General features: G+C 43.2%; 1 long non-coding RNA gene across 4 annotated transcripts in view; it reads left to right on the plus strand.

The window, feature by feature from the left end:
• Nucleotides 1–26,297, plus strand: part of LOC308589913 — a 123,742-nt gene that overhangs the window by 28,006 nt on the left and 69,439 nt on the right. For all 4 annotated transcript variants that reach the window (XR_014009541.1, XR_014009542.1, XR_014009543.1 and 1 more), the window contains exon 2: nucleotides 11,424–11,498. This is a non-coding gene — a long non-coding RNA (uncharacterized lncRNA). The remainder of the gene's footprint in view (nucleotides 1–11,423; nucleotides 11,499–26,297) is intronic.

Below are 26,297 nucleotides of genomic sequence, written 5' to 3' on the forward strand. Positions count from 1 at the left end.
ATTAACATCCCATGAAGGCATTTTTGTTAAGCCACGGGATGCTATGCAGCAAGAAGCTCATCTGACTTGGTAAAATCAGTGGCAAAGTACCCGACTTCATTTGAGGCTACAATTGGTCCACGAAGATTGCTGTGACAATCAGGTAATATATTCAAGTCTTCCGTGTGCAGCAGCACTCTCACGGTCAAACCCCACATTACATTAGCGTTTCTTTTTTTCTTTTCTGGCCAGTTTCTACTTACTTATAGCAGCAACAGGGCCTAAAGAGGATTGGGACTGTGGCCTAGCCGGGAGGAGTTTCTCTAGCATTTGCTTGCACACCATGATCCTGATGAAAAATCACTTCACCATGAAAGCTGGCTGGTATTTGAACTGGGGGCGGGGGGGGGGGGAGCAGCTACTGCAACCCAAAACTGCTTCCTTCCTAGAGCAAATAGCTTCAGAGGCAAACAATTTTCATTGACATTATTTGATCAGGGGCTCTTGCAGGTGGTGTTTCAAATAGAAGACTTAAGGGATGGGGAGTGTGTGCAGCATAACATGCAGTTTGAGCTGTGTAACATTCAAGCTAAAGGTGATAGGACAGGGTGCCCTCCAGATGTCAAGAACTAAAATTATCAGCATCCCTGACTATTAGCCATGCTGACTGGGACCAATGGGAGTTGGATCCACAACTCCAAGGAGTCCCAATCTTCCCAGCAATTTCAAACAAATTCAAATTTGCTGGCCAGATAGCCATGAAAGCAGAGCCAAAATGGCAGATGAAAATGATGGACTTTGCGAAACTGACGGGAAGAATCCGGGACCAGCGAGATCAAGTATTCCAAAAAGACTGGAACCAATTTATATTATATTTGAAAGACAACTGTAAGCAATTAATATCACTAGCAGGGTTATCTAAAGATTTGTAAGATGAATTAGTTACCTATTCAGGTTGAGTAATATAAGATCTTAAGTAATGATATAACAAGGATAGGAAAGGAAGTAAAATGCAAAAATGCTAAATTTAATTTTGTAAACCATTAGGCGGGAGGGAGGGAAGTCGTTTAAGCTTGGTTGAGCCAAGACAGTTAATAAGAGGATACGATGTTACGTATTGTGATTATATGTAAAATTAATAAAAATCGTTTTATAAAAAAGAAAAGAAAGCAGAGCCAAATTGGGAATAAGTCTGCCTGTAGGCATAGCAAGATCACCTTTTTATGTTGTTTAATGGATTTTGTGTAGTTGGTTTTATTATATGCGTATGTTACTGTTGGAATGTGCTTTTAGTATATTGGGGATGGGTAGAGGCCTTGGCAGAAAGGCAATATATAAATGCTATACACACACACAAGGGGGTTCATTTTCTCCAGTGATATCAAAGGATGTAATATCTAACTGTTGCTTGTGTGCTGGACTGTTATATATTTATCTCACACACAACACACTCTTTCTCCCAAAGTGCATAAGGTAATCATACCTTGCACTCACAGCAACCTGCAACATAACTTACACTGTGGGGAGGGAGGGTGCTTTGCCCAAAAACACCCAATGAGAAAGGATTTGAACTCAGATCCCTTTGATCTAGTAGTCCATCTACTTCAGGCATCCCCAACCTGTGGCCCTCCAGATGTTTTCGCCTACAACTCCCATGATCCCTAGCTAACAGGACCAGTGGTCAGTGATGATGCGAATTGTAGTCCAAAACATCTGGAGGGCCAAAGGCTGGGGGTGCCTGATCTACTGCAACAGTCTTCAAGGGTGGATTTGAACTCTTAACTCAAAGCACTGGATACTACCCTCCTAACATCTGAAGCAACAGTTTACATTTTATACTAAAAACAAACAAAACTGAAAACTATTTTTTTAAAAAGATGACGAGCTGAATGACCCTTTTATATTTCAGTATAAACCTTTTCTCTTCTTCCAAATAAAAGCAAGACTCACTTTCTCACATATAAGCTATATTATTACTTTATGTGACAGGGATTAATTGTGAGAGTCTGTCTATATAAAAATTACAGGCAAGTCTTCGTTGTCTATGCTCTCATGCCTTGGAACCACACTTTGAAATGAGAGTCTTGCCAGAATTGCTGGAACTGAACTAAATCATCAGTCCAATTACAAAGAGCTAAGATTCTTTAGAGAATCATTGGTTCCAAATTGCAATCATAACTCTGAACTAGATTACTGGGGAGAATTAAAAGGCATTTCCAGAATCATTATACCCAGAAAATATCAGCAGGAATACAAAGAGACCCTTTCTAGTTCAGCACAATGCCCTTAGAACTGTTCCATGGCCATTACAGCCACCTTCAGCATCCTACAGAGGTGTGAGGATAGATTTAAACAAAAAACAAAAAACCCAACCCATGACTGTGGCTGGTGTGTGTTTCAAGGATGCAGCTTGGGAAGAGACAGCACCAGTCTTGTCCACATATGCTGTGTTAAGGCCACCATAGGAAGTTCCCTGGGCATTTTAGTCCAGGGGTAGGCAACCTGAGGCCCAGGGGCCGGATGCGGCCCAATCACCTTCTCAATCCGGCCCGCAGACGGTCCGGGAATCAGCATGTTTTTACATGAGTAGAATGTGTCCTTTTATTTAAAATGCATCTCTGGTTTATTTGTGGGGCATAGGAATTCGTTCATATTTTATTTCAAAATATAGTCCAGCCCACCACATGGTATGAGGGACGGTGGACCGGCCCTCGGCTGAAAAAGGTTGCTGACCCCTGTTTTAGTCTGTAGATAAGCTCTTGTGAGGAATAGGAGCTCTCTCCCAGCCATTGCAAGAGGGAGTCAATTTGCACACAAGTATCATAGTGAACAGAACATGGTGCCCTGGATTAGCCATTCTACACACACTGCAATATCATGCATAGATGGGTATATTTCAAGTTTCAGGCTAATAGTATTTCACCCCACTTTAGCACCGGATTGCTTTTGGAAACTGAAATAAGGTGCTCACCCTGCCAGAACCAATTTTCCCCTGTAGATCATATGAATGTGAACATTACTGCTCCAAACTATTGCTCACTTAAATTGCCATTTTAAATCAAACTTTAGTATAAAAGCAGCACTCCCACTGAATTGATCTGCCCATAATACTTTTCTTCATGTAGCAAATGCTAAAACTTGCTCCAACTTATTCCCTCCAAGATTTTCCACCCAACTGTTACCCGCTTTAAAGAGGCACAATAACACAGTGTCATTGTCCAGCTTTCATGTGTGCGTGTGTGTTAAACAGAAATATCCATTCAGTCCTAGCCAATTCAAATATATTGATCTGAGAGGGGTGGGTCAGATATTTTATGTTTGAAGCAGTCCTTTGATAAATACACTTGAGAAAAATTCCATATTCAAGGAGTTCATGATTCATTAATTACTGCAAGTAATGGGTTTAGAAATGCATTTAATTTCACTGATATATAATTTAAAAATAACCGAAAGAAGCAAATGCTGCTGCAGTACCTTGACTGGAAACTTTGCCAGAGTTTTCTAATATTAATTGGCTTGGTAAATGCTTTGCATTACAGAAAGCCAGAGCTCCTGGATAGCAAGTGCTAGATCAAAATTCAACATGACAACAGAAGGCTTTTCAAATTGCATTTATCCATTTTTTATGAACAAATTTGGTTGTGCCAGTCCAAACACAGACATACATCGTCATATTGACATCTTATATTCTCATATCAATTTTTAAAAAGTATTCAAGACTTCCCAAATATGGTAAACATTCATTATATGAAAATATTTATTTGAAAAGTCAACAGTTAAAGATAGCTGGATAGACAGACCTTACACAACCTCATTCAAGCAGGCAGGGATAACCTCATATTGCAAGGAGGCATTAATCACTCTCCCCTGCCTGCTAGTTTTTATCAGCCAAGGGGGACAAGTGTCCAGAGCACAAATGGTCGACTTGACCTATCCAAGCGCCTTGTCCACATACACATATAATTTATTGTTATGCTTTCACCAGACCATTTCCTCAGAAAGTTCCAGAATCTCTTAGGGATAAGAGAATGGCATACATGTTAGTCCATCTTTTTGTGATTACTTTGGCTTAAATGGCATTAGATCCATTTCAGTCCGGTTTCCGTCCTGGTTTTGGGACGGAGACGGCTCTGGTTGCCCTAACAGATGATATCCGTAGACAACTGGATCGAGGCGGGTCAGGACTGCTGATCCTTTTAGATTTGTCAGCAGCCTTTGACATGGTCGATCATGATCTTCTGGACCATCGCCTTGCAGACGTGGGGATACAGGGCATAGCCCGTAACTGGTTGTGCTCTTTTATCTCTGGTCGGGGACAGAGGGTGGCACTAGGGAGGGAAATGTCGTCACGCCACTCCTTGGTGTGTGGAGTGCCGCAGGGCGCAATTCTCTCCCCAATGCTTTTTAACATCTTTATGCGCCCCCTTGCCCAGATTATCCGGAGCTTTGGGCTGGGCTGTCATCAATATGCTGATGACACTCAGCTCTATCTACTGATGGATGGCCACACCAACTCGGCCCCTTACACACTGACCAGATGCTTGGAAGCTGTGGCTGGATGGTTTCGTGGGAGCCGATTGAAACTAAATCCTTCGAAGACAGAGGTCCTATGGCTAGGTCGGGATAGCATGGGGATGAGGGACCAACTCCCTTCTCTTGCGGGGGCCCAATTAGTGCCATTGCCTTCCGTTAAGAGTTTGGGTGTAATCCTTGACGCCTCCCTTTCCATGGAGGCGCAAGTCACAGCAACAGCCAAGGCAACATTTTTCCACCTTCGCCGCATCAAGCAGTTGGTCCCTTACCTTTCCCGCCCCGACCTGGCCACAGTGATCCATGCGACAGTCATCTCCAGGCTTGACTACTGTAACTCGCTCTACGCGGGGCTGCCCTTGAAGCTGTCCCAGAAACTCCAGCGGGTACAGAATGCTGCAGCGAGGCTCCTCACAGCGTCTCTGCCATGGGAGCATATTCATCCAGTGCTTTTCAAGCTGCACTGGCTCCCGGTGGAGTACAGGGTCAGATTTAAGGTGCTGCTTTTGACCTTTAAAGCCCTTCACGGCCTAGGACCCTCGTACCTACGGGACCGCCTCGCCTGGTATGCCCCACGGAGAGCCTCAAGGTCCATAAATAACAACACCCTAGTGGTCCCAGGCCCTAAGGAAGTTAGATTGGCTTCAACCAGAGCCAGGGCCTTTTCAGCACTGGCCCCAACTTGGTGGAACGCTCTGTCTCATGAGACCAGGGCCCTGCAGGATCTGATCTCTTTCCGCAGGGCCTGTAAGACAGAGTTGTTCCGCCTGGCCTTTGGATTGGAGCCAATTTGATTCCCTCCGCCCCCTTTTTCTTTTTTCTTTTCCTTCTCCTGCAATGAGGCTCCATTTTAATATTTTAATGTTCCATTATTTTAATGTTGTATTTTATTTTTGTTTTTAAGTTGTAATCACTCATCTTGTTTTTATTATTGCTTGTAAGCCGCTCTGAGCCCGGCCTTGGCTGGGGAGGGCGGGGTATAAATAAAAAATTATTATTATTATTATTATTAATCAACTAACTAAAACATTTTAGTGAATATAAAAATGCACTGATGGGTGCTGAATTTTTTTAACCTTGCCTTCAGCTTTCATTGAATTGATTGGTGGTGTGACTTTATACAATTTGGTCAATAAATTCTTATTTTTAACTAGGCTGTTACCATTTCACAAAATAGAGGATATAATTGCGCGGTTTCAGTTTGTAGATGTTGACTGCAAGATTTTGTCAACAATTCAAGGTGTCACACTTCATCAACAATTCCAAGTTGTCATTGCCCCAAATCTTCAGACTCTTCTGAGCATGCCCAATTCTCAGTGTGGCCACAGTCTCTTCAAACACATTTCAGTGCAAAGACTTTCACAACCAATTTAATGAATGAGTTCAAGTTTCAGTGATACAGAGACTGAGTTCTAGGTTGACGCAATTGAATCTCCCACTACTTAAGACATGGGGGGAGGGGGCATGTGTGTGCTCTCTTCCTATTCTTTTTCTAAGAAAAAAAGAGAAACAAAATTTGCTGAATGATCATTGGGACACTGTCACACAGCCCTTTGCTAGGCTACGAGTACATTTGCTAGCTACCTGACAAATGGACTTCAAAGTTGCTTTACTTGTAGGCACATGGGAGTAAGTAGGTAATTACTCTCAAAATATAAAGTGATTCCTTGGATCCATTTATCATTCAGCTACCATCTTAATATACATCAGTTGCCTAGTTTGTAAATAAAACAGCACTTGACTTGGAGAGGTGCATGTGAGCCAAATGAATTGCCATTTGATGTGTTTATTATTTTATGTTCTGTCTAATTTTAGGTTTATTTCTACGTATTCAGAGTTCAAGTGTTCTGCGTAGGCAGATAGTCTGAATGCACTCTTAGGGAGCTAGGCAAACTTATTTTTCATCTGATTAGAAAGCACCGTCTCCTATAACTTTTTGTTTAGCAAGATAGGAAGGACGTATTCATGCAAATTCTGCTCAAGGATCTTAATTAATAAAAAGCTATTAGTTAGATCACAGCTTGGTAATTGTTTTAGCCCAGGAGTATAGACCATTAACATCATTTTTTAAAAGCTTTCTTAATAAGCAGCTATTCTTGTACTGCAATTGCTTTTAAATCTCCTGAGAGTGGGGTGTAATATTCAACTGTTCCAGTTCAAAGCTTTCAGCGCTCAGAGGACATACATCCGTTTTCAAGTTGCTAATTTGCTATGGTAGTCCATACCCTATTCTTTTTCAACCGGAGAGACAAGCTCATTTACTATTTTCAGACTGATCATGGATTATGTGTGACTTACATACACAAATGTTCTAAATGCCACACAATGCAGTGGATTTGTAATTTGTACTTCAATGGGTTCTGTGCTGAATATGCCGCTACTGTCCCCTTCCAGGTTATTAAGTGGCATAGATGGAATGCCAGTGGTTGATTTGACAGCTAGAACTCCAGCTCAAGAGACTAGCTGTTGAACATGAAAAATTCATCGCAAAGCACCTTGTACAAAATCTCTCATTCATCTGGGCTTAAGCAAGCTAGCATGTCATCCATGATTTTTTACAGCTTGGGCTGGTCCTTTGAAGATGGTTAGAGATTACATTTATCAGCATCAGTAGCTGAATCTTTTGGTTTAACAAGTACATAAATAAACATGGCAGCTTTTTAGAGAGACATATTTGATACATATTCAGCTTGGGCTTGAGGAATACGGGAAAGAGTTGTGAGGTTGGAAAGCATTTTGAAGATCTTCTGACCTAGTTCCTACCATGACAGGAGCCCATTTCAGGTGCTCAGTTGTCATGTAATTCCACTTGTTGGCATCAGCCCCACTTTTTAGATTCCCTGCTGGCTCTGCCCCCCTCCCCCACCACATGATGGGGAAATAATCTGAAGGAGCCTGCTCTGTGCACAGAGGCTGCATAGTCACATGACCTGCATGAGAGTTCAGAGCCCCAAAACAGGATGTCCCAATTTAAACAGGGCAGTTGAGGGGTATGAACTTTTAGATGTAGCTCCAAAGCTACATTTTTAGCTTGTTTTAATTACTGGGCCCCACTACTATAATATCCATGTACAGGATTACACTGCATTATGACTATAAGGCCTTGATCAGTGAATTTATTACCCCATATAATTTATGAAAAGATATTTCTTCCTTTAATTACTTGTCAGACCTTTCTCCAATTCCTTAGACTGTTAATTCCATCTTACATGTTAGGCATAATTACTTTCTCCTCTGCACTATAGCCTTTCCCTACACACACCCATCACAAATTTCTACCTCCCACCCACCCTACCAGTAGTTTACAGTGGTACCTTGGGTTACAAACACCTCAGGTTACAAACACTTTGGGTTACAGACTCCACTAACCTGGAAGTAGTACCTCAGGTTAAGAACTTTATCTCAGGATGTGAACAGAAATTGCACAGTGGGAGGCCCCATTAGCTAAAGTGGTACCTCAGGTTAAGAACAGACCTTCAGAACGAATTAAGTTCATAACCAGAGGTACCACTGTATTGCTAAATGCCATGGTCACACTTTGGTATTTCATCTGGGTGGTACAAAGATGAAGTGGTGTAGTTTATAGGCCATGAAATTTTGATGAGTCGTAGTTAATTCTGCATGAAGATCAAAAAGCCAGGGCAGTTAAAGTCCTTCTGAGAAACAGCTTCCCTGGTGAAAGAATACCCTCAAGTTGAACTTGTTTGAGGCTATTTTTTAATTACATTAAGCTTATATTTTCGCCTGCCTCTCCCTTTATTAACTTCATTTCAATAATATATTCATATGCATATGTACTACCCGGACAGAAAAGTTGTGTTTTAATAATGATGAGCATAATCAATTATTTTATTCAAAGATCAGTTTCTGTCTGCTAGGATATCCTGTGATAACAAAACATCTTTGCCAGAAATCATTTAGCAATTTTAGGCTTTCCATCTTGGGAACCTCTGGGCCGCCTGAGGTTGTTGGACTCCATTTCCCATCAACGCCAGCCATCCTCACCAATGATCAGGGTGATGGGAGTTGTAGCTTAACATCGGGAGGTCAAAAGGTTCCCCAGCCCAAATATGGTAAAAACTAAACTGCCAATGGCAAGTACACTGGCTTTCTGCATTAAATGCAATACAATCATACAAATGAAGATGTGCTTTCCAGTCCATCTGCTCCATCCAGCCTACAGGAATTGTAGTGATTTGCAATCATTCTGAGTGCAAAACGGTGCTGTATCTTGGAAAACAACTCTCAAGCATAGTAATACCATGAAAAATTCAGTAGCTGAATACTACCCTACACTCCTCAAAATCTAAAACCTAAGGAAATCTTATTCTTTGGTGGCAATTTCATAGTTGTATTTCAGAAACAAGAGTGTTACTCAAAAAACACTTTTAAAATTGCATTGTTAAATGCAGTCAAGCCACAACCTGAAAGTAGACATCATTAAAGTTGGCTCACCAAAGAAGGAAGCACATAGTTTCACCACACAGTTATCTGGGTACATGACTGCGCAGAAAAACTTCGGTATGATAAGCTTATCACAGAGCTAGTCACAGCTATTTTGCCATTTTGATGAAGAGCAACCACAATCAATGAAATGGCTACAGGAATCCTTATGCAAGTAGTTAATACCAAACTTACCCCATGCGGTGCTGAACCAGAGTACATAATAACAAAGGTGAAATACGTGCCACTGTTTGTGTCCACCCATCGTAAGACATGAGGGAAGGGGAACGTCAAAGGAATCCATTAAAAATGGACTCAAACAAATTTCCTTCCATCTACCCATTTGACCCCTACTGTTTTGCAGCATAGAGCCTTGCTATGAAAGCCATTCACCTTAATTCTCTACAATTTTTTTAACATGCACACATTATACAAAAAATAGATATAAATTGTTTTGTAATATATGTTATTTACATATTCATTGACATATGCAGCTGGCTATTTGCTTTTCCTATTTCTGAAGTGTTGCTTGTTGCCAAAGGAATCCTATAAGCACTAAGATTTCAACCCTTATATCTACTCAGAAGTAAATCCCATTGAATTCCTTGAGGTTTACTCCCAGGTAAGTGCAGTTAGGATTTTATCACTGCTCTTCAGTTAAAGTCTTAACCTCTTTCTCAGAGTGGGAAGAACCCACTTCGACTGCCCATTTTTCATCACCCTAAATCTTCATTTTAAAAGCAAAACTCAATTTAAAATGCCTTTCCTTTCCTCTCTGAAGTTTTCTTGACTGTCCCTCCGTGATGCCTCAGGAAATGAGCTAGAATGAGAAGTTTATACTGAACTGTGAAAGCGAGGTTGTGAGAGTTGCTGCAATCCTAATGTCCTGAACTCTGGGGCCTACCTGGCAGCGAGTCAGTATGCCAAAGCCAAGAGGTTGGAAACACAGTCCAGAATCAATCCAAGTAGCCAAGTCTGAAATCCAGCAGTCAGGATACAGTCCAGAGTCAAACCCAAAGCACAGCCCCATAGAGATGCAGCAGTATCCAAATCAAGACCCATCAACAAAGGCAGTTGAACAGACACAGCCCCTCAGCTCTGCTTCCCTTTTGTACTTTGCATGCTGATTGCAGCATCTGGGCTTGATGAGGCAGGTGACCCTCACCTGTTCCAAGCCTACTCCAGCTGAGGAATCACACTCCTTCTCCCAGAGCTAGCAAGCCCCACCTGGCCAGATAGGGAGCTGGACTGTGGACCCTCAGCCTCCTAGAGTACCCCTCCTGCTGCTCCCTATGCCTCAGAGCCTGCTGTGGAGACAGGGGGCCCTATGGCTCTGGTAATGGGTCATGCTGCTCCACGTCCTATGCACTGTCTCCCATCCCTTCATCATCCTGTCACCCTGTGAGTATTTCCTTCCCTCTCCCCTGCTTGCCCCGGTGTGTCCCAGTCCCAGCTACACCCCTTGTTGTGATCCTCTTCCTCTTCCCTGTTGTCCTACCAGTTCATGACACCCAAGTTTGCTTACCAGGAAGAAATACTGTGTTCAATGGAACTTATTTCTGAGTAGACATGAACAGGTAGACATCCAGCCATAGATAGTTTGGTAACAGGGCATCAGCCACTTCATTAACTTTGTCTTTAAGGGTCTTTATTGTTTTTGCCTCAAAAGACTAACAGGGCTACCCCTCTGGAAAGTCCGTAACTTTGAAAGAGAACATGCAGGGAAGGTAATTGATTTGTAAATATCTGTGGATGGTTCAGATATAGGTGCCTATTTTGTGCTGTGTAAAAATACATTAAAAATACATGTATTTCTGCATCAATGGACACAAAATGAAACACAGCAGAATGGAAAATGTCACATGACAGTGGAAATGAATATCGTAATAGATTTGTGTGACTCCTCTCAATTCTCCTCAGACTCGGCCTACATGGCTAATAGTCATTTGACGGGGTGGCATTAGATGTAGTCCAGCAAGTGGAAGGCATAGGTTCCCCATCTCTATTTTGAACCTTATCTACAACAAGCTTTGCCTCACCCCACCCCCCATGCTTAGGCCAGGTATTTTGCATTGTACAAAGCTCTGTAACTGGCAGCTGCAACTCCAGCCATTGATTTCTTTCTGCAATAACTTCTCATGATTGAGAACTTGATGGAAAAGTGACAGTGTAAACATTTGTGGCAGGGGCCATTTAGCCAAAGGCACTTTGGAGAATCCCCCAGAAGGAACTAATGGTGCTAATAAAATTGTAATTGTTTCTAACCTTAGCAATGGCCCAGGTAAATCAACAGCACTTTGTATCCAATCATAAACAAAGTTCTTCTCCTTTTCCTTAAATTTGCTCTTGAGAAGCTCATGAAAGTGAGCAAAGCACAATGAAGAAGCCCCCAACGATCATGTGTTCTTCTGACAAATAAGGATTTGCCTTTTTTTAACCCCTGACCTTTCTTTTTACTTTCTCTCTTTTAGCCACAGATAGGGACCAATGAAGCTTGAGATGAGAAGGTGACTGCAATGAAAGAGAATGGTCTGAAGATCCCTGCGGTGAGTGGAATTAGCAGCTGTGGAAATGTTTGACGTTCTGTGCCTTCTGGCCTTGTGGCTACTTTGACAAAGCATGGAACGCTCAGGGCACAGGAATCTGTCCCTTTGGACACAATAGGACTCAGAACTGCTCTGACTCTCCTATAAGGAGGAGAGGTGTGGTTATGGTACCATTTTCTATTCTTTGTGCATCTACGTAATGGTATCTCCAAAGTATTAAATAGTAACAGAAAAATAGTAGCAGAAAAAATGGCTTCCTCATCCCTAGCTCGATATACCAGTACAAGAACACGGTGCAAAAATGATGGGCATTAGCCATCCGTTCGCCCTGCTATCCATGCAAGAGCAAATCAGCATAGGACTCATTGCAGTGCACTTTCCCAGCAGTAGAATAGCTGCTGCTTACCAGGAGGGAGCAGGGACACGGGTGGCGCTGTGGGTAAAACCTCAGTGCCTAGGACTTGCCGATCGCATGGTCAGCGGTTCGAATCCCCGCGGCGGGGTGAGCTCCCGTCGTTCGGTCCCAGCTCCTGCCCACCTAGCAGTTCGAAAGCACCCTTAAGTGCAAGTAGATAAATAGGTACCGCTTTATAGCGGGAAGGTAAACGGCATTTCCGTGTGCTGCTCTGGTGCCAGTTCACCAGAGCAGCTTCGTCACGCTGGCCACATGACCCGGAAGTGTCTTTGGACAGCGCTGGCTCCCGGCCTCTTGAGTGAGATGAGTGCACAACCCTAGAGTCTGTCAAGACTGGCCCCGTACGGGCAGGGGTACCTTTACCTTTTACCAGGAGGGAGAGTAGGACAGACAAGGAGGCAGGTAGGTCAATACTACACAAATGCAGAGGCAGAGGTCCACCATTGCCCTGCCCCACCACCTGCCACCGCTGGAAAGGACTGATATAAAAATGAATATAATACTGAAATATTGGAAATATTAATCACTCCGTTGATATACAAGCTGCTTTATCTGATAGCTGCTTTGGGAGAGTTAAAATGTACGGACTGCTTTGAAAGACACGTCTTAGTGTATCTTGTTGTCATTGTTGCTGCTGTTTAAACATGCTGGTGGTCTCCTAACCACTACTAGAGGATGGAGAGATTTCAAAGTATTTTCACTAAAAGGCATAGAGCAAAATATTCTAAGAATACCTGCCATTACTCTGTGCTATGATGTCTGTTTGTTTTCTGGCTTTTCGCCTAATCCACAGTGCGGAAAAGTTCCTTGCATTTGCCTATGTGTTCCAAGTCTTGAACGTAGCGGCAGCAGCCAGATTATTTCTGTATAGACCCATGGAGCAGGAAATGCCAGATGAATATGGTTGGTGGTGAAGCCTGATGGACGTTTGTTCCTACAAAATGGATGAGGTGGGGCGGGGGAGGAAACCGAGGCTTACCTGCCCTAATAAATTTCCCTTCTGGCTCTCAGTGTTGATCTCCATGTAGCAACTGCTCTGATGGTATTCCCTGCTGTGTGCTATATGCAGACATCAGGTACTGCATAGGCATTGCTCCAACATATACAGAAAAGAGGGGGAGAGTTAACTGATCTGCAGTGCACCAAAGCAAGTTGAATGTACAAACCAAAGCTGTTTCAGCCAACACTCTGTGCACAGACTTTAAGTTCCTAAATACTGAAAGTGGGCAAGTGAGAAGCAGTGATTTCGATTTCGATTTTTAATTCAGCTAACCTGGATACACCTAGCCATGTAAGCTCTCTGTTTGTGGAAATTGGTACCCAGTTTTTTCTTTACAGTTAAGCTTTTACGTCAGTGGCAAGGCCCAGAGAGTTTATTTATCTTGCTGCAAGGAAAGCTTTGCCACAAAACCTACAGGGGGAAAGGGTTGCAGCAAAAAGCACAATGGCAGCAGATAAGAAGGGGTGGCCATGGCTTACAGATATAATGAGTGGAAAGTGCTATGATGGCAGGGGAAATGTACTAAGGCCTGGAAGTATGCACCAACCACAAGATTTGGTCCCCTGTTGGCATAAACAAAATGCACTTAAGTGGGGAGCCCTCTGCAATAAATCTTCTCTCCAAACAGCTATTTAGCAGGGTTGTGTGGCAGCAGTAAGAGCTCCCATGCAAAAAACTAAAAGGGATTCACTTTACAGGCAAAATCATCCCCTCTGGTTATAAAGTGGAATTATCATGGAGCTTCCCCTCTGCCACCTGCCCTCTCTATCCTGGCATCTTCCTTGAGTTTAGATATGTAAATTTCACCCTTGCAGAGTTGTTCCCTCTCCCCAAGCAATGGGATTGAAGAGCCCTGCTAAAAACAGTTCCTTCTGATTACAAGGTACAGAGCTCCTCCTCCTGATCCCGGCCTTTTTCTTAAACTAGGGAGCTAAGTTTCAATTTTGCAAAGCGGCTCCCTCTCCCCCTGCTCTTCCTCAACACCCTGGCATTTTCCTCATACTATAAGCTTAGAGACAGAGTTTCACTTTTAGCAGACACTCATCTGCCACATTTTTTAAATTGTCTGGATCACTGAGGTGCTTCAGGGATCGCTGCTTCAATTCATGCAGTTTTGTAACAATCTTGCTTCACCTTGGACAGGCCCCAAATTCCTCCAAGACACTCAACCTTGGATTTGGGATTTGTCCAAATCTGATGCACACCCCTGCTAAGGATCTACTCAGAGGCAGGACTTCCAGGAGCATCACTTTACAAGCTGTTATGACAGCCAGCCAGTGTCAGTGTTGGCATTACTGGGCACCTCTGTAGACCACATGTTACTAGAGGCCCTGAACTAGTCATCTTCCTTGCTGTCACTGCCTCTTACATTGTCTCCTCCAAACAATGAATCCTGATTGAAGAAGGAGCAACAACCTGCTCCCCTTCTTCTCCCCACTGAGCACAGAGGGCATGTGAAAGGGTAGTGATGGCAGCAGGAGGAAGAGGTGAGCACTGAGGATATAGTACAGTGGTACCTTGCAAGACTAATGCCTCGCAAGACGGAAAACTCGCAAAACGAAAGGGTTTTTGGTTTTTTGAGTTGCTTCGCAAGACAATTTTCCCTATGGGCTTGCTTCGCAAGACGGAAATGTCTTGCAAGTTTGTTTCCTTTTTCTTAAAACCGTTAATACAGTTGCGACTTGACTTCGAGGAGCAACTCATAGCACGCGGCGTGGTAGCCTTTTTTGAGGTTTTTGAAGACTTTGGTGATTTTTGAAGCTTTTCCAAAACTTTTCCGAAACCGCGCTTCGCAAGACGAAAAAAACCGCAAGATGAAAAAACTCGCGGAACGAATTAATTTCGTCTTGCGAGGCACCACTGTAAAAAGGTAAAGGGACCCCTGACCATTAGGTCCAGTCGTGACTGACTCTGGGGTTGCGGCGCTCATCTTGCTTTATTGGCCAAGGGAGCTGGCATACAGCTTCGGGGTCATGTGGCCAGCATGACTAAGCCGCTTCTGGCAAACCAGAGCAGCGCACGGAAACGCTGTTTAACTTCCCAACGGAACGGTACCTGTTTATCTACTTGCACTTTGACGTGCTTTCAAACTGCTAGGTTGGCAGGAGCAGGGACCGAGCAACGGAAGCTCACCCCGTCGCGGGGATTCGAACCGCCGACCTTCTGATCGGCAAGTCCTAGGCTCTATGGTTTAACCCACAGTGCCACCCGTGTCCCTGAGGATATAGAGTGATATATAAAAAAAGAAAAGTTTGAAAATTTTAAAATTAACTAATCAAAGGGGAAATTGATTAAAAATTGGCTAAAACAAATTGGTTTGTTGCTAACAAAGATGATAGAACCAAGAATGTGTTGAAAGTTTTCTAATTTCAGAGCTTTCTGTTGGGAATCCCTCTTCCCTTCTTTGCATGATTCAACTAGGCCCCTGCTGGGAAATATCATTAAAGTTTCATTACCCACAGAGAGAAAACAGCACTACTCCCTGAATTGAGATCATTGGAAGAGTAGCAGGTATTTCTAAAATTGTTTTTGAAATTCCTGAGAGATGACTGTAAATAATTGTTCAGCTATCCAAAGGCTGCACTGCAGTTGAAAAAGAAAAATCACAGCTATGTTTGGGGTTTTAAGACTCATATCCTTCTTGTTGTAAAGGTCTTGGAAATATTTCCATGGGGCTTAAAGGTTGCTTAAGATTTTTGTTTGTTGCTGGATTTGTGTCTTGGTTTCCCTATTAAATATTATTCCTTTCACTTTTTGTAACTTTCAGTTCTCTCGAGGAAATCAAAGTTTAATGATATATCCCTGTGCTTCGAAGAAACTTACAGAGGCTTGATTGCAAGTTAAATATGCCAGCGAGTTTACAATTAAATTATACTTTGTTGTTGCTGCTGGATTCTGTGAATCCAGTATCAAAGGAGCACGTTCAGATCAGAGTCCTGATCCTATAAAGCCCAAGTGCAACCCAAAATGTGTCTAGACCAGGCTTCCCTAACCTGATCCCTTCCAGATGAGTTAGACCACAAGTCCTCTTATCTCTGACCATTGGCCATCCTGGCTGGGACTGATGGGAGCTGGAGTCCAGCAACATCCAGAGGATACCAGGGTGGGGAAAGGCCGGTCTAGACCAAGGCTAGAGATTTGTAGGCTCTGACAAACAGCAGTGATGAAATTACATGGCATCTCACACCCTACAGTCTCGTGCATAAAATTACACAGGGTATAGATATAGAGTTTTTCTTTCTTTCTTGTAATGAAGCTGATTGGCAGAAGAGTCAGGAGAGGCAAAAAGTAATTTGCACAGTGCACAATTAATGTATAGAATTTGCAACCACAAGATGTGGTGATCAAGATTAATTTAGATAGCCTTATCCTCCATGATTCTGTCTAATTCCCCCTCCCCAATTTCTAAGCTATCAATGGCTCCTAATCACGATGGCTATATGCAGCCTCCATGCTCAGAAGGAATATAATAATAATAATAATAATAATAATAATAATAATAATAATAATAATAATAATAATATCCCGCCCTCCCCGGCCAGGGCCAGGCTCAGGGCAGCTAACACCAAATATAAATTACAATAAAACATAATGGGGGGCAGTTAATTAAAATACAGTTTAGAATACAGCTTAAAATGCAGCCTCATTTTAGTAGTAGCCCATAAATCAAGACCATAAAGGGAGGAAACATCAGATATTCACCCGAGCCAGCTATCCATGCTGGTCCTACATGGGCCAGCAAAAAAGCCAAGGGAAAGTTTATATACCAAATCCCATATAAGGGGCAGAGTGAGTCTAAGCCGAAGGCCTGGCGGAACAGCTCTATCTTGCAGGCCCTGCAGAAAGATGTCAAATCCCGCAGGGCCTTGGTCTTTTGTGACAGAGTGTTCCACCAAGTCAGTGCCAGTGCTGAAAAGGCCCTGGCCCTAGTTGAGACCAATCTAACCTCTTGAGGCTCAGAACCTCCAAAGTGTTGTTATTTATGGACCTTAAGGTCCTCTGTGGGGCATACCAGGAGAGGCGGTCCCGTAGTTACGAGGGTCCTAGGCCACATAGGGCATATGCCTTTGATCACCATTTGTTGGGAGAACTCTATTGACTTCATGTCCTGCTTACAGCTTTCCCGTTAGCTGCTGTGTTGAGCAGGATGCTGGAGTAGATACCTTTGGTTTGATACAGCAGGACTTTTCATGTGGGCAAAGGATACATGAAGCCAAGGGCAGAAGGGGACTGAATACAACATGGGTAGCAGTAAGACACATGGCAGCAGAATGGGATTAAACAGGCCAAGCCATGTCCCTAGACTGTCCTGCGATTGGCAGTACAACCAACGGGTGAGTTCCAGGAGCCAGTGCAACCAACAAAGGAGGAGGGACCCTCACTAGCCTATGTTGCCCATCCACCATGGCCACCAAGCCACAAACACCACTTCCCCAGTGTTCATGTGAGTGGACCTTCTGTTCTGATTGCCCACCACAACAGGATGGTCCTGACTGACTACTGTCTACACACACAGTTGCAAACTAGAGGTAGATGGGAAGGTTGTGAGTTCTCACCATAAATAACACTGTTAAGTAGTCAGTTCCAGATTTATTTCACTGCTAGCTATCATCCAGATTAGAAGATAACTGCTTTTTGTTATGGTCAGTAAATCATTCACCATAAGACTGCTGAATATACATAGCAGGTAAAAGTCACTCTGGACAGCAAGGAGAATTTTGGATTTAATTGTTTTAACTGTTTTATTACTTTATTATATTTTATGTTGTGAGCTGCCATGAGAATTATTTTCCAGGGTAAAGCCAGGAAATAAGTCTTAAGTAATGGAGAGATGGTGTGGTGTCGGGGTTAGAGTATCAGACTACGACATGGGAGACCAGGGTTCAAATCCCCACTTGACCATGAAGCTCACTGGGTGATCCTAGACCACTCACTCTCTCTCAGCCTAACCTACCTCACAGGGTTGTTGTGGGAATTAAATGAGGAGGGGAAGAACAATGTGTGCTGCCAGGAGCCCCTGGAGAAAAAGATGAGATATAAATGCAACAAATAATCAAACAGTGTTAGTATTATCTTGGAGGGAGAAGGTTGACCATGCAATGGAAGAAATCCAGATTTTCCATAGAGCTGATTTTTGGAATGGGCTATAACTGGGCAAAGCAGGAAATGTTATTCTTTAAAACCAGCAGGGCTTCTAAAGTGACTTATCAACTTTCCCATACTTCCATTTTACTGTTATGTATTCTGATGGGTAGAGATTTGCAGACCTACATATTGTATACTCTGGAGTCCCATCAAAAGAGAACTTGTGTGCCCTGAAGCTGAACTGTAATTTGTAGCTCACCTAGATTTCCATAAAGTTTCTTCGTGGCCCCAGAGCGTATTAAACTCATGGCTAGGAAATCTGGAAGTGACAATTGGTTTCTTAGAAATTGGAAAAAATAGAGTGATTTGAAATGTGGCACTAAAATAACTGGATTGGTTAGGGCGGTTCAAAATATGTGGACTTCAAAATAAATGAAATTTAAAAGTAGCTATGTGTCAGACTTCTTTTCTTTCTTTATACCTGGAACCCTGGAATACATCCATATCATTCCTTCCATTCTAGCTCTAAATCCATTCTGAAAATATAACTTAGAGGGAGGGAATACAAGACTGTTCCTCTTTATGGGCTTTTAAATAATGGTATTTAAGGTTTCACTTGATGCAGTTAAGAAGCCTTCTGAATTTACACATATTGCAGCCCGATAGAAACACAGAACCCCAGATGTGATCTTGTCCATGCTGGCTGCCACATTCACTTCAATGGACGAGGCAACTCTATAAGCAAGTGAAGAAGTATATAGTTTCTATCCCTGAATTGAATAGGATAAGCCTATAAGAGGAAGGGAGGTTCGTTGCATGTTAGAGTTACTGTTAAATAATAAGAATAAGAATAATAAGAATAATAAGCTGGATCAGCACAAATATAGACAAATATAACTCCTTTGACCCACTTTGCTCATCCTTTTGAGCCTACTGGGGCACAAACTGTTTATTTTTGTGTAATGGATAACACCTGGCTGATTGCAGGTGTTTTATAAATATGATATAAATAAATAACATCAACTCTGCAATCTTAAGTACACTTGCTGGGAAGGAAGTAGTGTGATGCTCAAGGGCACTTACTTCCAAGAGAGGGTGTTATTAATGTATTCAGTTTTCAAAGCCTGGAGGAGACAAAGTCAGACCACTGGGCCATCCAGCTCCAATATTTTCCGCGCCAAGTGGTAGCAGCTCTCTAGGGTTGCAAGGAGAGTCTTTTCCAGCCTTACCTCAAGATGCTAAGACTGCACCTGGGACCTTCTGCATGCAATGAGTATACTTCATCCCTGAGCTTTGCCTCTTCTTAGCCACCAGAAGAGAAGGTATTGTTCTACATCAACAAAGCCTTTAAAATAACAACAACACCTGTCCAGTCTGTTAGATGTTTAACAGAGGGACTTCTGGGTTAGCGCCTCCGGCAATGGCGGATTTCCTCTGACCGGGAGGAATCCGCTTCGTGGAAATCAGGGTCTGGACCGCCACAGCGAGGCGGAGACCCATTAAAAACCACAGGCGGGAGAAGCCTGTGGACATGGGATTCGGCTGACACCTTTTGCGCCTCCCCTACTCGCGGGGAAACCAGGTTTCGGGGATCCGGAGCGACATGGGGTGAGCGGCGCAGTGCTTCGAATCGACTGCTTTTTTCACGAAGTGAAGCCGCATTGCTGTTGCCGGAGAGGAGACCCATTAAAAACCACAGGCGGGAGAAGCCTGTGGACGTAGGATTCGGCTGACACCTTTTGCGCCTCCCCTACTCGCGGGGAAACCAGGTTTCGGGGATCCGGAGCGACATGGGGTGAGCGGCGCAGTGCTTCGAATCGACTGCTTTTTTCACGAAGTGAAGCCGCATTGCTGTTGCCGGAGAGGAGACCCATTAAAAACCACAGGCGGGAGAAGCCTGTGGACGTGGGATTCGGCTGACACCTTTTGCGCTCCCCTACTCGCGGGGAAACCAGGTTTCGGGGATCCGGAGCGACATGGGGTGAGTGGCACGGTGCTTCGAATCGACTGCTTTTTTCACGAAGTGAAGCCGCATTGCTGTTGCCGGAGAGTGCTGACTTTTTCCTGTGGACAATTGGACTTTAAACAACTGGCCGTGAGTAGAACGGAAAATTGGATTACTAAACATCTTTAATTTGGCACCAAAGCGGGAAGGTTCCAAACAGGAAGTCCGCCTTCCGCTTTTGTAAATAGATTGAAGCAAAGACATTGCAAGCTAAAGTCTGGAAAGTTTTTTGTAAAGGATTAAATCTCCATCGGCTAAAATTACTAAACCCCCCTTGGAAGCAGAAGAGGGGGAAAGTTTAGATTGTTTAAGCCTGCAGGAGAGAGAGTGAAGAAAGATAAATTACCACTGTTTTGAACCTGGGAATGGGCTGCCAGGGAGCGACATATTGGGAAAGTTCATTGACTGTGAATAAAACGTATGTTGACAGATAGTTAAACAAGAGAAACATATTGATTCCAATGTTTCCTTTTGCACTTGAAAGGAGCAAAATATCTGAAAATCGAAATTAACTTTGTTAACTTTGTTGCTGGACCTGCTTTAAAAAAGACAGATACAAATAGAAACTGTTTCCCCTAGAGGGAGCTCTTGAAACTGTTGCAGGAGTGGAGCTGGGGAATTCTCCAGCTGTAGAGATTAAAGACCGTGAGAATTAGACATTGACTTTGGACAAGAATGTGGACAGAAGAAGCCTTAGTGATTGCTTTTTGCAAAACAAGTGCCTTATTGGAACAGCTTCATGAGAAGATGGATGCGATGACTACCAGCATTGACAATTTTGGACAAAAAAGGATTGATTTGGGACAAAAAGTGAATACTTATAAAGAAACTACTCAGGAACCGACCCAGGAATCTGCTTTGACATGGCAGGCTGTGGAGAAGACAAAGGAGGAGGTTGTTGTTGAACCTCAAGTAATACAAGTGGAGAGAGCCTCGGCCTTGTATGAGCATAAGCTGTTGCTTTTGAAGACCGAATCTGGAGAAAGCCAGATTTGGAGAGATGTAGTCCCGTTTGGATTGGAGAAGGAAAGTTGGAAAGATCCCCTTATGCAGGGATGTTTTGGCTTTTGGGATCTGGTTTTGGGCCAGGGGGAGATTGGAGTGGCGGGGGCCTTTAACTTTGGAGAGACTTTGAAACATGTTTTGAAATATTTTTTGGATTTTGGCCCTGTCTATGGAGAATGGGCTGACCTGTCGAGAAGGGATAAAGACATTGTTAGATTGGAGTCTCCCCGAGATCTACTCCTCAGTGACAAAGGAAGGAAATTAAGAACAAGATCAGCAGAAGACAAAGTAAAGTGTAGGTATAAATATTAAGAAGATCTGCAGAAGGGACATGGAAAAGAGTTAAGAGCCTCGGACAGGAGATCACCAGGTTGATGGACTAGATGGAATGGATAGAAAAGACTGACAGAACCCGAGACCAGGGTGAAGAGACGGTGGATGAAGATTGGAAGAAAGTTTAAAAATTTATTTAGAGAAATATTGTAAAATTTATGAGTGTTAGAAAAATGTTGGAATGAAACTATATGGCTTTAGTACAAATGTTATAAGGAGTTATGTACAAATAAGTTTTAAGTTTTAGGGTTTTTTATGGTAAGATAAGGTTAAAATAAATTAAGACAATTAAATGACAGAAAATAGTGAAAGATGGAAAGGATTTGCTGAAATAATTAATAACTAGAATACAAAAAAGGGAGGTGTGAGGAGGTCGATGAAACAAGTTAATGAAAGACAAAGATATGGAAATATTGGATGGGTTTTTAATTGTTTTTGCTTTTGTTTTTGGTTTTTTATGTATTGTAATGTATTGATTTGTATTGTTTACTTTTTCTCTTTTTTTTACTTCTTTCTGTAATCTTTAAACTTTTAATAAATATTATTTTTTTAAAAAAAGATGTTTAACAGAGTGCAGCAGTCTTATAGATTGAATCTGCAACAAGCCCATTTGTGATGAGGTGGAACAGGAGCACTGATTGTGTCAGAGTCAAAGCATGAGCTAAATGGGTAAGTGATGTTGATGTTTGTATTTAACAGCCAGCCACAAAAATGAGAGGAGGGAAGGTTGCATGGATAATATTGACTTGACAGCATTTTCAGAAAGAAGTCCGTCCTCACAAATGTATTGGTCTCCTGTAATAATATCCCACATGTCTGCAAGTCTGCCTGTTTTTCTGTCCACCTCCTGAAGTGCTTTGCCGGCATAGGCGGGGAAAGTGCTGTCAGAAAACTGAGAGAGGTGAAGCTAATAGACTGAATTGGGAGACCTTTTGTTTGTTTAGTTTTTCTCAGGCGGGAGCCTTCACTCAAATTCCTTCCACCTAGGGGCTGCATAGGGGATTCACATGGTTCTCCCTTGGCTTTTAGGGAGCTTTCAGGGCCTTTTTTAATTGAGGCAATCATTATACAAATGCCCACAATAATATTGGGGATATTTACATGCCTGCACCAGAGTGCTTTCCTGATACAGTGAATGCCGCTCTGGTGCCCTTATGTATGATGGACTGGTGCCACATCATGGGATGTTACCCTGTCCCCGTGCTTTGCTTGACTCCTTCCTTGCATGGCTGATGTGGGGGCATCATTCACATGCTGCTCCCGGATTAGTTGGTGTATGCAACATTGCCATGGATGCTGGGAAAGCAGCTGTTTGTGTTGCTTTGCCCTCTCTGCTTTGATGTCCTAGAATCATAGAATCATAGAGTTGGAAGAGACCACAAGGGCCATCGAGTCCAACCCCCTGCCAAGCAGGAAACACCATCAGAGCACTCCTGACATATGGTTGTCAAGCCTCTGCTTAAAGACCTCCAAAGAAGGAGACTCCACCACACTCCTTGGCAGCAAATTCCACTGTCGAGCAGCTCTTACTGTCAGGAAGTTCTTCCTAATGTTTAGGTGGAATCTTCTTTCTTGTAGTTTGGATCCATTGCTCCATGTCCGCTTCTCTGGAGCAGCAGAAAACAACCTTTCTCCCTCCTCTATGTGACATCCTTTTATATATTTGAACATGGCTATCATATCACCCCTTAACCTCCTCTTCTCCAGGCTAAACATGCCCAGCTATGTGATCTTCATGTCCACTAGGAGTGCATAGGATACAAACTAAGCTCTGTTGATGTTATGCTGGTATATGCTGGTCTAGCTGGACTATTAGATTGCTCTCCTCTCAAGCGTGGAGTACTTTCCTTAACATGAATAGATGTGCACTAGAGCTGGGAATTAAAGCCTTCGGCCTCTCCTGCTATTTCCCCCCAGCAAGAGATATTCAGAAGCATATTGCCTCCCAGTCTGGAGGTTCTATAGACAATGGACCCTTGGGTTACGTTACCTTTGGGTAACGTAACTTTCAGGTTGCGAACACTGCATACTTCCAGGTTTTGCCGTGCACGCATGCGCAGAAGCACTCTATTGTGCCATGCATGTGCGCAGAAGTGGCGCCTCATGTTGGAGACTTTTTGGGGTACATAAGGACCCCCAGAACGAATTAAGTTCGTATCCGGAGGGTCCACTGTTCTTTTCATGACTAGCCGCCATTGATAGGCCTATCTGAATTTGTCTAATTCCATTATAATGCTGCATTCTATAGAAAATAGCTGTATTGTGTAGAGAATGGCTACTTAAGCATTGTTCCCCACAAAGGAGCAAACAGGTCACTGAAAATATCATACAGATTTGTAGAAAAGTTGCATATAATACAGTGGTGCCCCGCAAGACGAATGCCTCGCAAGACGGAAAACTCGCTAGACGAAAGAGTTTTCCGTTTTGGAGGTGCTTCGCAAGACGAATTTCCTATGGGCTTGCTTCGCAAGACGACAATGTCTTGCGAGTTCCTGCTGGGTTCCCCCCCCCCTTTTTTCTAAGCCGCTAAGCCACTTATCAGCTGATCCAATCAGCAGATAAGCCGCTAAAAGCCACTAATCCGCTAATCCGTCAATAGGCTTGCTTTGCAAGACGAAAAAACCGCTAGACGAAGAGAATCACAGAACGGATTCTTTTCGTCTTGCGAGGCACCACTGTAATGTATAAGCATAGATGCAAGATTAGAACTTAAATACATTTCCCCCTAGTGGGAAATACTTTGTGTGCTCTGTCTGTTGTCCTGGTTCTAATGGTTGATGGGCAGCCTTAAGGCTCCTGCTCTTCCATCTTATGCATTGCTCTCTTTAAACCGGACTTGGACCAGTCAGCCTTCGAAATAAAGGACTGTCCTCTATGTATGGCCCATGGCCACCCTAATTCATTAGCAGCTACCAAATTCTTTAGTAGATGTCATGTTTTGCAATCTTTGGCCGCCATTTTCAGCCCCTGCCACCACTCCAGCAAAACCAGCATCCCACAGCTACCCAACCACCTCCTCCGTATGCCTTTTCAGGTGCTAGATTTGTGCGCTGTGGTTGGTGATTAATATTTAAGGAGGTTGTTTGGCACCGGACATGCAGTCCATGCTTTGCAAGGACTTGGCAGAAAGGAGTGAGTAATCAGAGACGTGCCACCGACTCATCAAGAGAGATACCTCTGCTCAATACTAATCAAGCCCTGCTCTGTGCCAGTCCTCCTGCTCAATCCCTTAGACCGAGAGCAAAGCCTTTCCAAGGAGCTCTCCACCCCCTCTCCCAAATTGTAGCCCCGGGTGCCAAAATACCTTGTTATTTTCATCCATTTCAAATGAATGCCTGGAAAGCTGAAGTGAGAAGAAAATAGATCCTGCCTCCTGTTTCCCGTTTCCTATTATTCTCAGATGCATCAACGCCAGAATACTGTACTGGGGTGGGGGCTGCTGTTCATAGCAACAGGTGGCATTTGTGTATCTATGATACTGGAAAATTGCCTTGAGAAATGTGTTTCCATCTTGAGATTCTGCACACATTAGCCTATTAAAGAAAGTAGTTCTAGCTCCATTATGCCGTTCTTTTCCAACATGGCCAAATTCAGATTGCAACATTCGGTAACTAGCAACAGGATCCTAATCATGTCTACAGAGAAGTTTTATTGAATTGAATGGGGCCTACTCTCTGGTAAGCATGGTTAGGATTGTAGCCAAAGCAGTGATCCGAAGTGCATGTGCACCCCTCCCCTTATCCAGAAGTCAGCTTGACTTGTATGCTTTGATGTCCTGTGATCTTCATGTCCACTAGGAGTGCATAGGATACAAACTCCCCTTATCCAGAAGTCAGCTTGACTCCCAAGTGAGTGTGAAGCTGCAGTCCTAGGTACTTGGCAGTAAAGCTGATGCAAAACAGTGTTGCTTACTTCTGATTAAATAGGTTTAAGATTGGAATGCAAGCATGTACTATCTGTCCTATAAGTTTTATCCATTCAAGAAAGAGCTTATTCACCTAAAATATTTTAAAACCATCATAACATGGCCAACAAATATGTGATTGGTTGAGACAACTGCAGTCCCAGCCCAAACCGTATTATGTTTCAACCATGCTGCAGAGACATCAGGCTGGAACATATCCTTGGGAATAGCTAAATATGATGGCCTAAACTTGATCTGAGCTACAAGAATCTACAGCGGTTGTTATCAGCAGAAGTTAGACATCTATAGCTAGTCTCTAGTCATGACACTTTCATGCAGGCATAGGCAAACTCAGCCCTCCAGATGTTTTGGGACTACAACTCCCATCATCCCTGACCACTGGTCCTGTTAGCTAGGGATGATGGGAGTTGTAGTCCCAAAACATCTGGAGGGCCGAGTTTGCCTATGCCTGCTTTCATGCATGAATGGTGGTTTGTTTGAAAGAAATTGGCGCACCCTTCAAATGTTGCTAACATGAAGGAGTCTCCATGCAACCATGAAGCAGTGAGACTTTGCTACTGTCCTCACTCACAAGGTCATGCAACTCCTTCCATCCAGTTATGCATCAGGCATGGACACCTGCATAGTGAAGCCTATATATGTACACTAGAGCTGTTCAAAAGAATTGGACAAATCCTAAATCAAGAACTGTAGTGGGGTCACCTCAGCAAGATTTGGAGCTTGCCCCAAATGGAAACAAGAACTTCCAAAATTCTTTCGTGTGCTTCAGAGTTTTGGATGTACATGCAAAAATTGAACCATTTCTCCCTGGGTTAGCAACGTAAGGAAAACAGCAGGATGGGGAGGCGGGAAGAACTCTCTTTTGATTGGCAGGTCATGCTTCTAATCAGAGAGGTGATTTTACCAGAGTTCTCCAATCACAGTGCATTACTGAAGGGGCGTTGAAACAATCTATCAGATTGTTGTTGTCCATTCTGTACTCTTTGCTGATTCTGCTAGTGGTACTTGCTTGGAAAATCCTGGACATTCAA

This window comes from Podarcis bocagei (assembly GCF_964188305.1).
Source record: "Podarcis bocagei genome assembly, chromosome: 6".
Taxonomy (NCBI): Eukaryota; Metazoa; Chordata; class Lepidosauria; order Squamata; family Lacertidae; genus Podarcis; species Podarcis bocagei.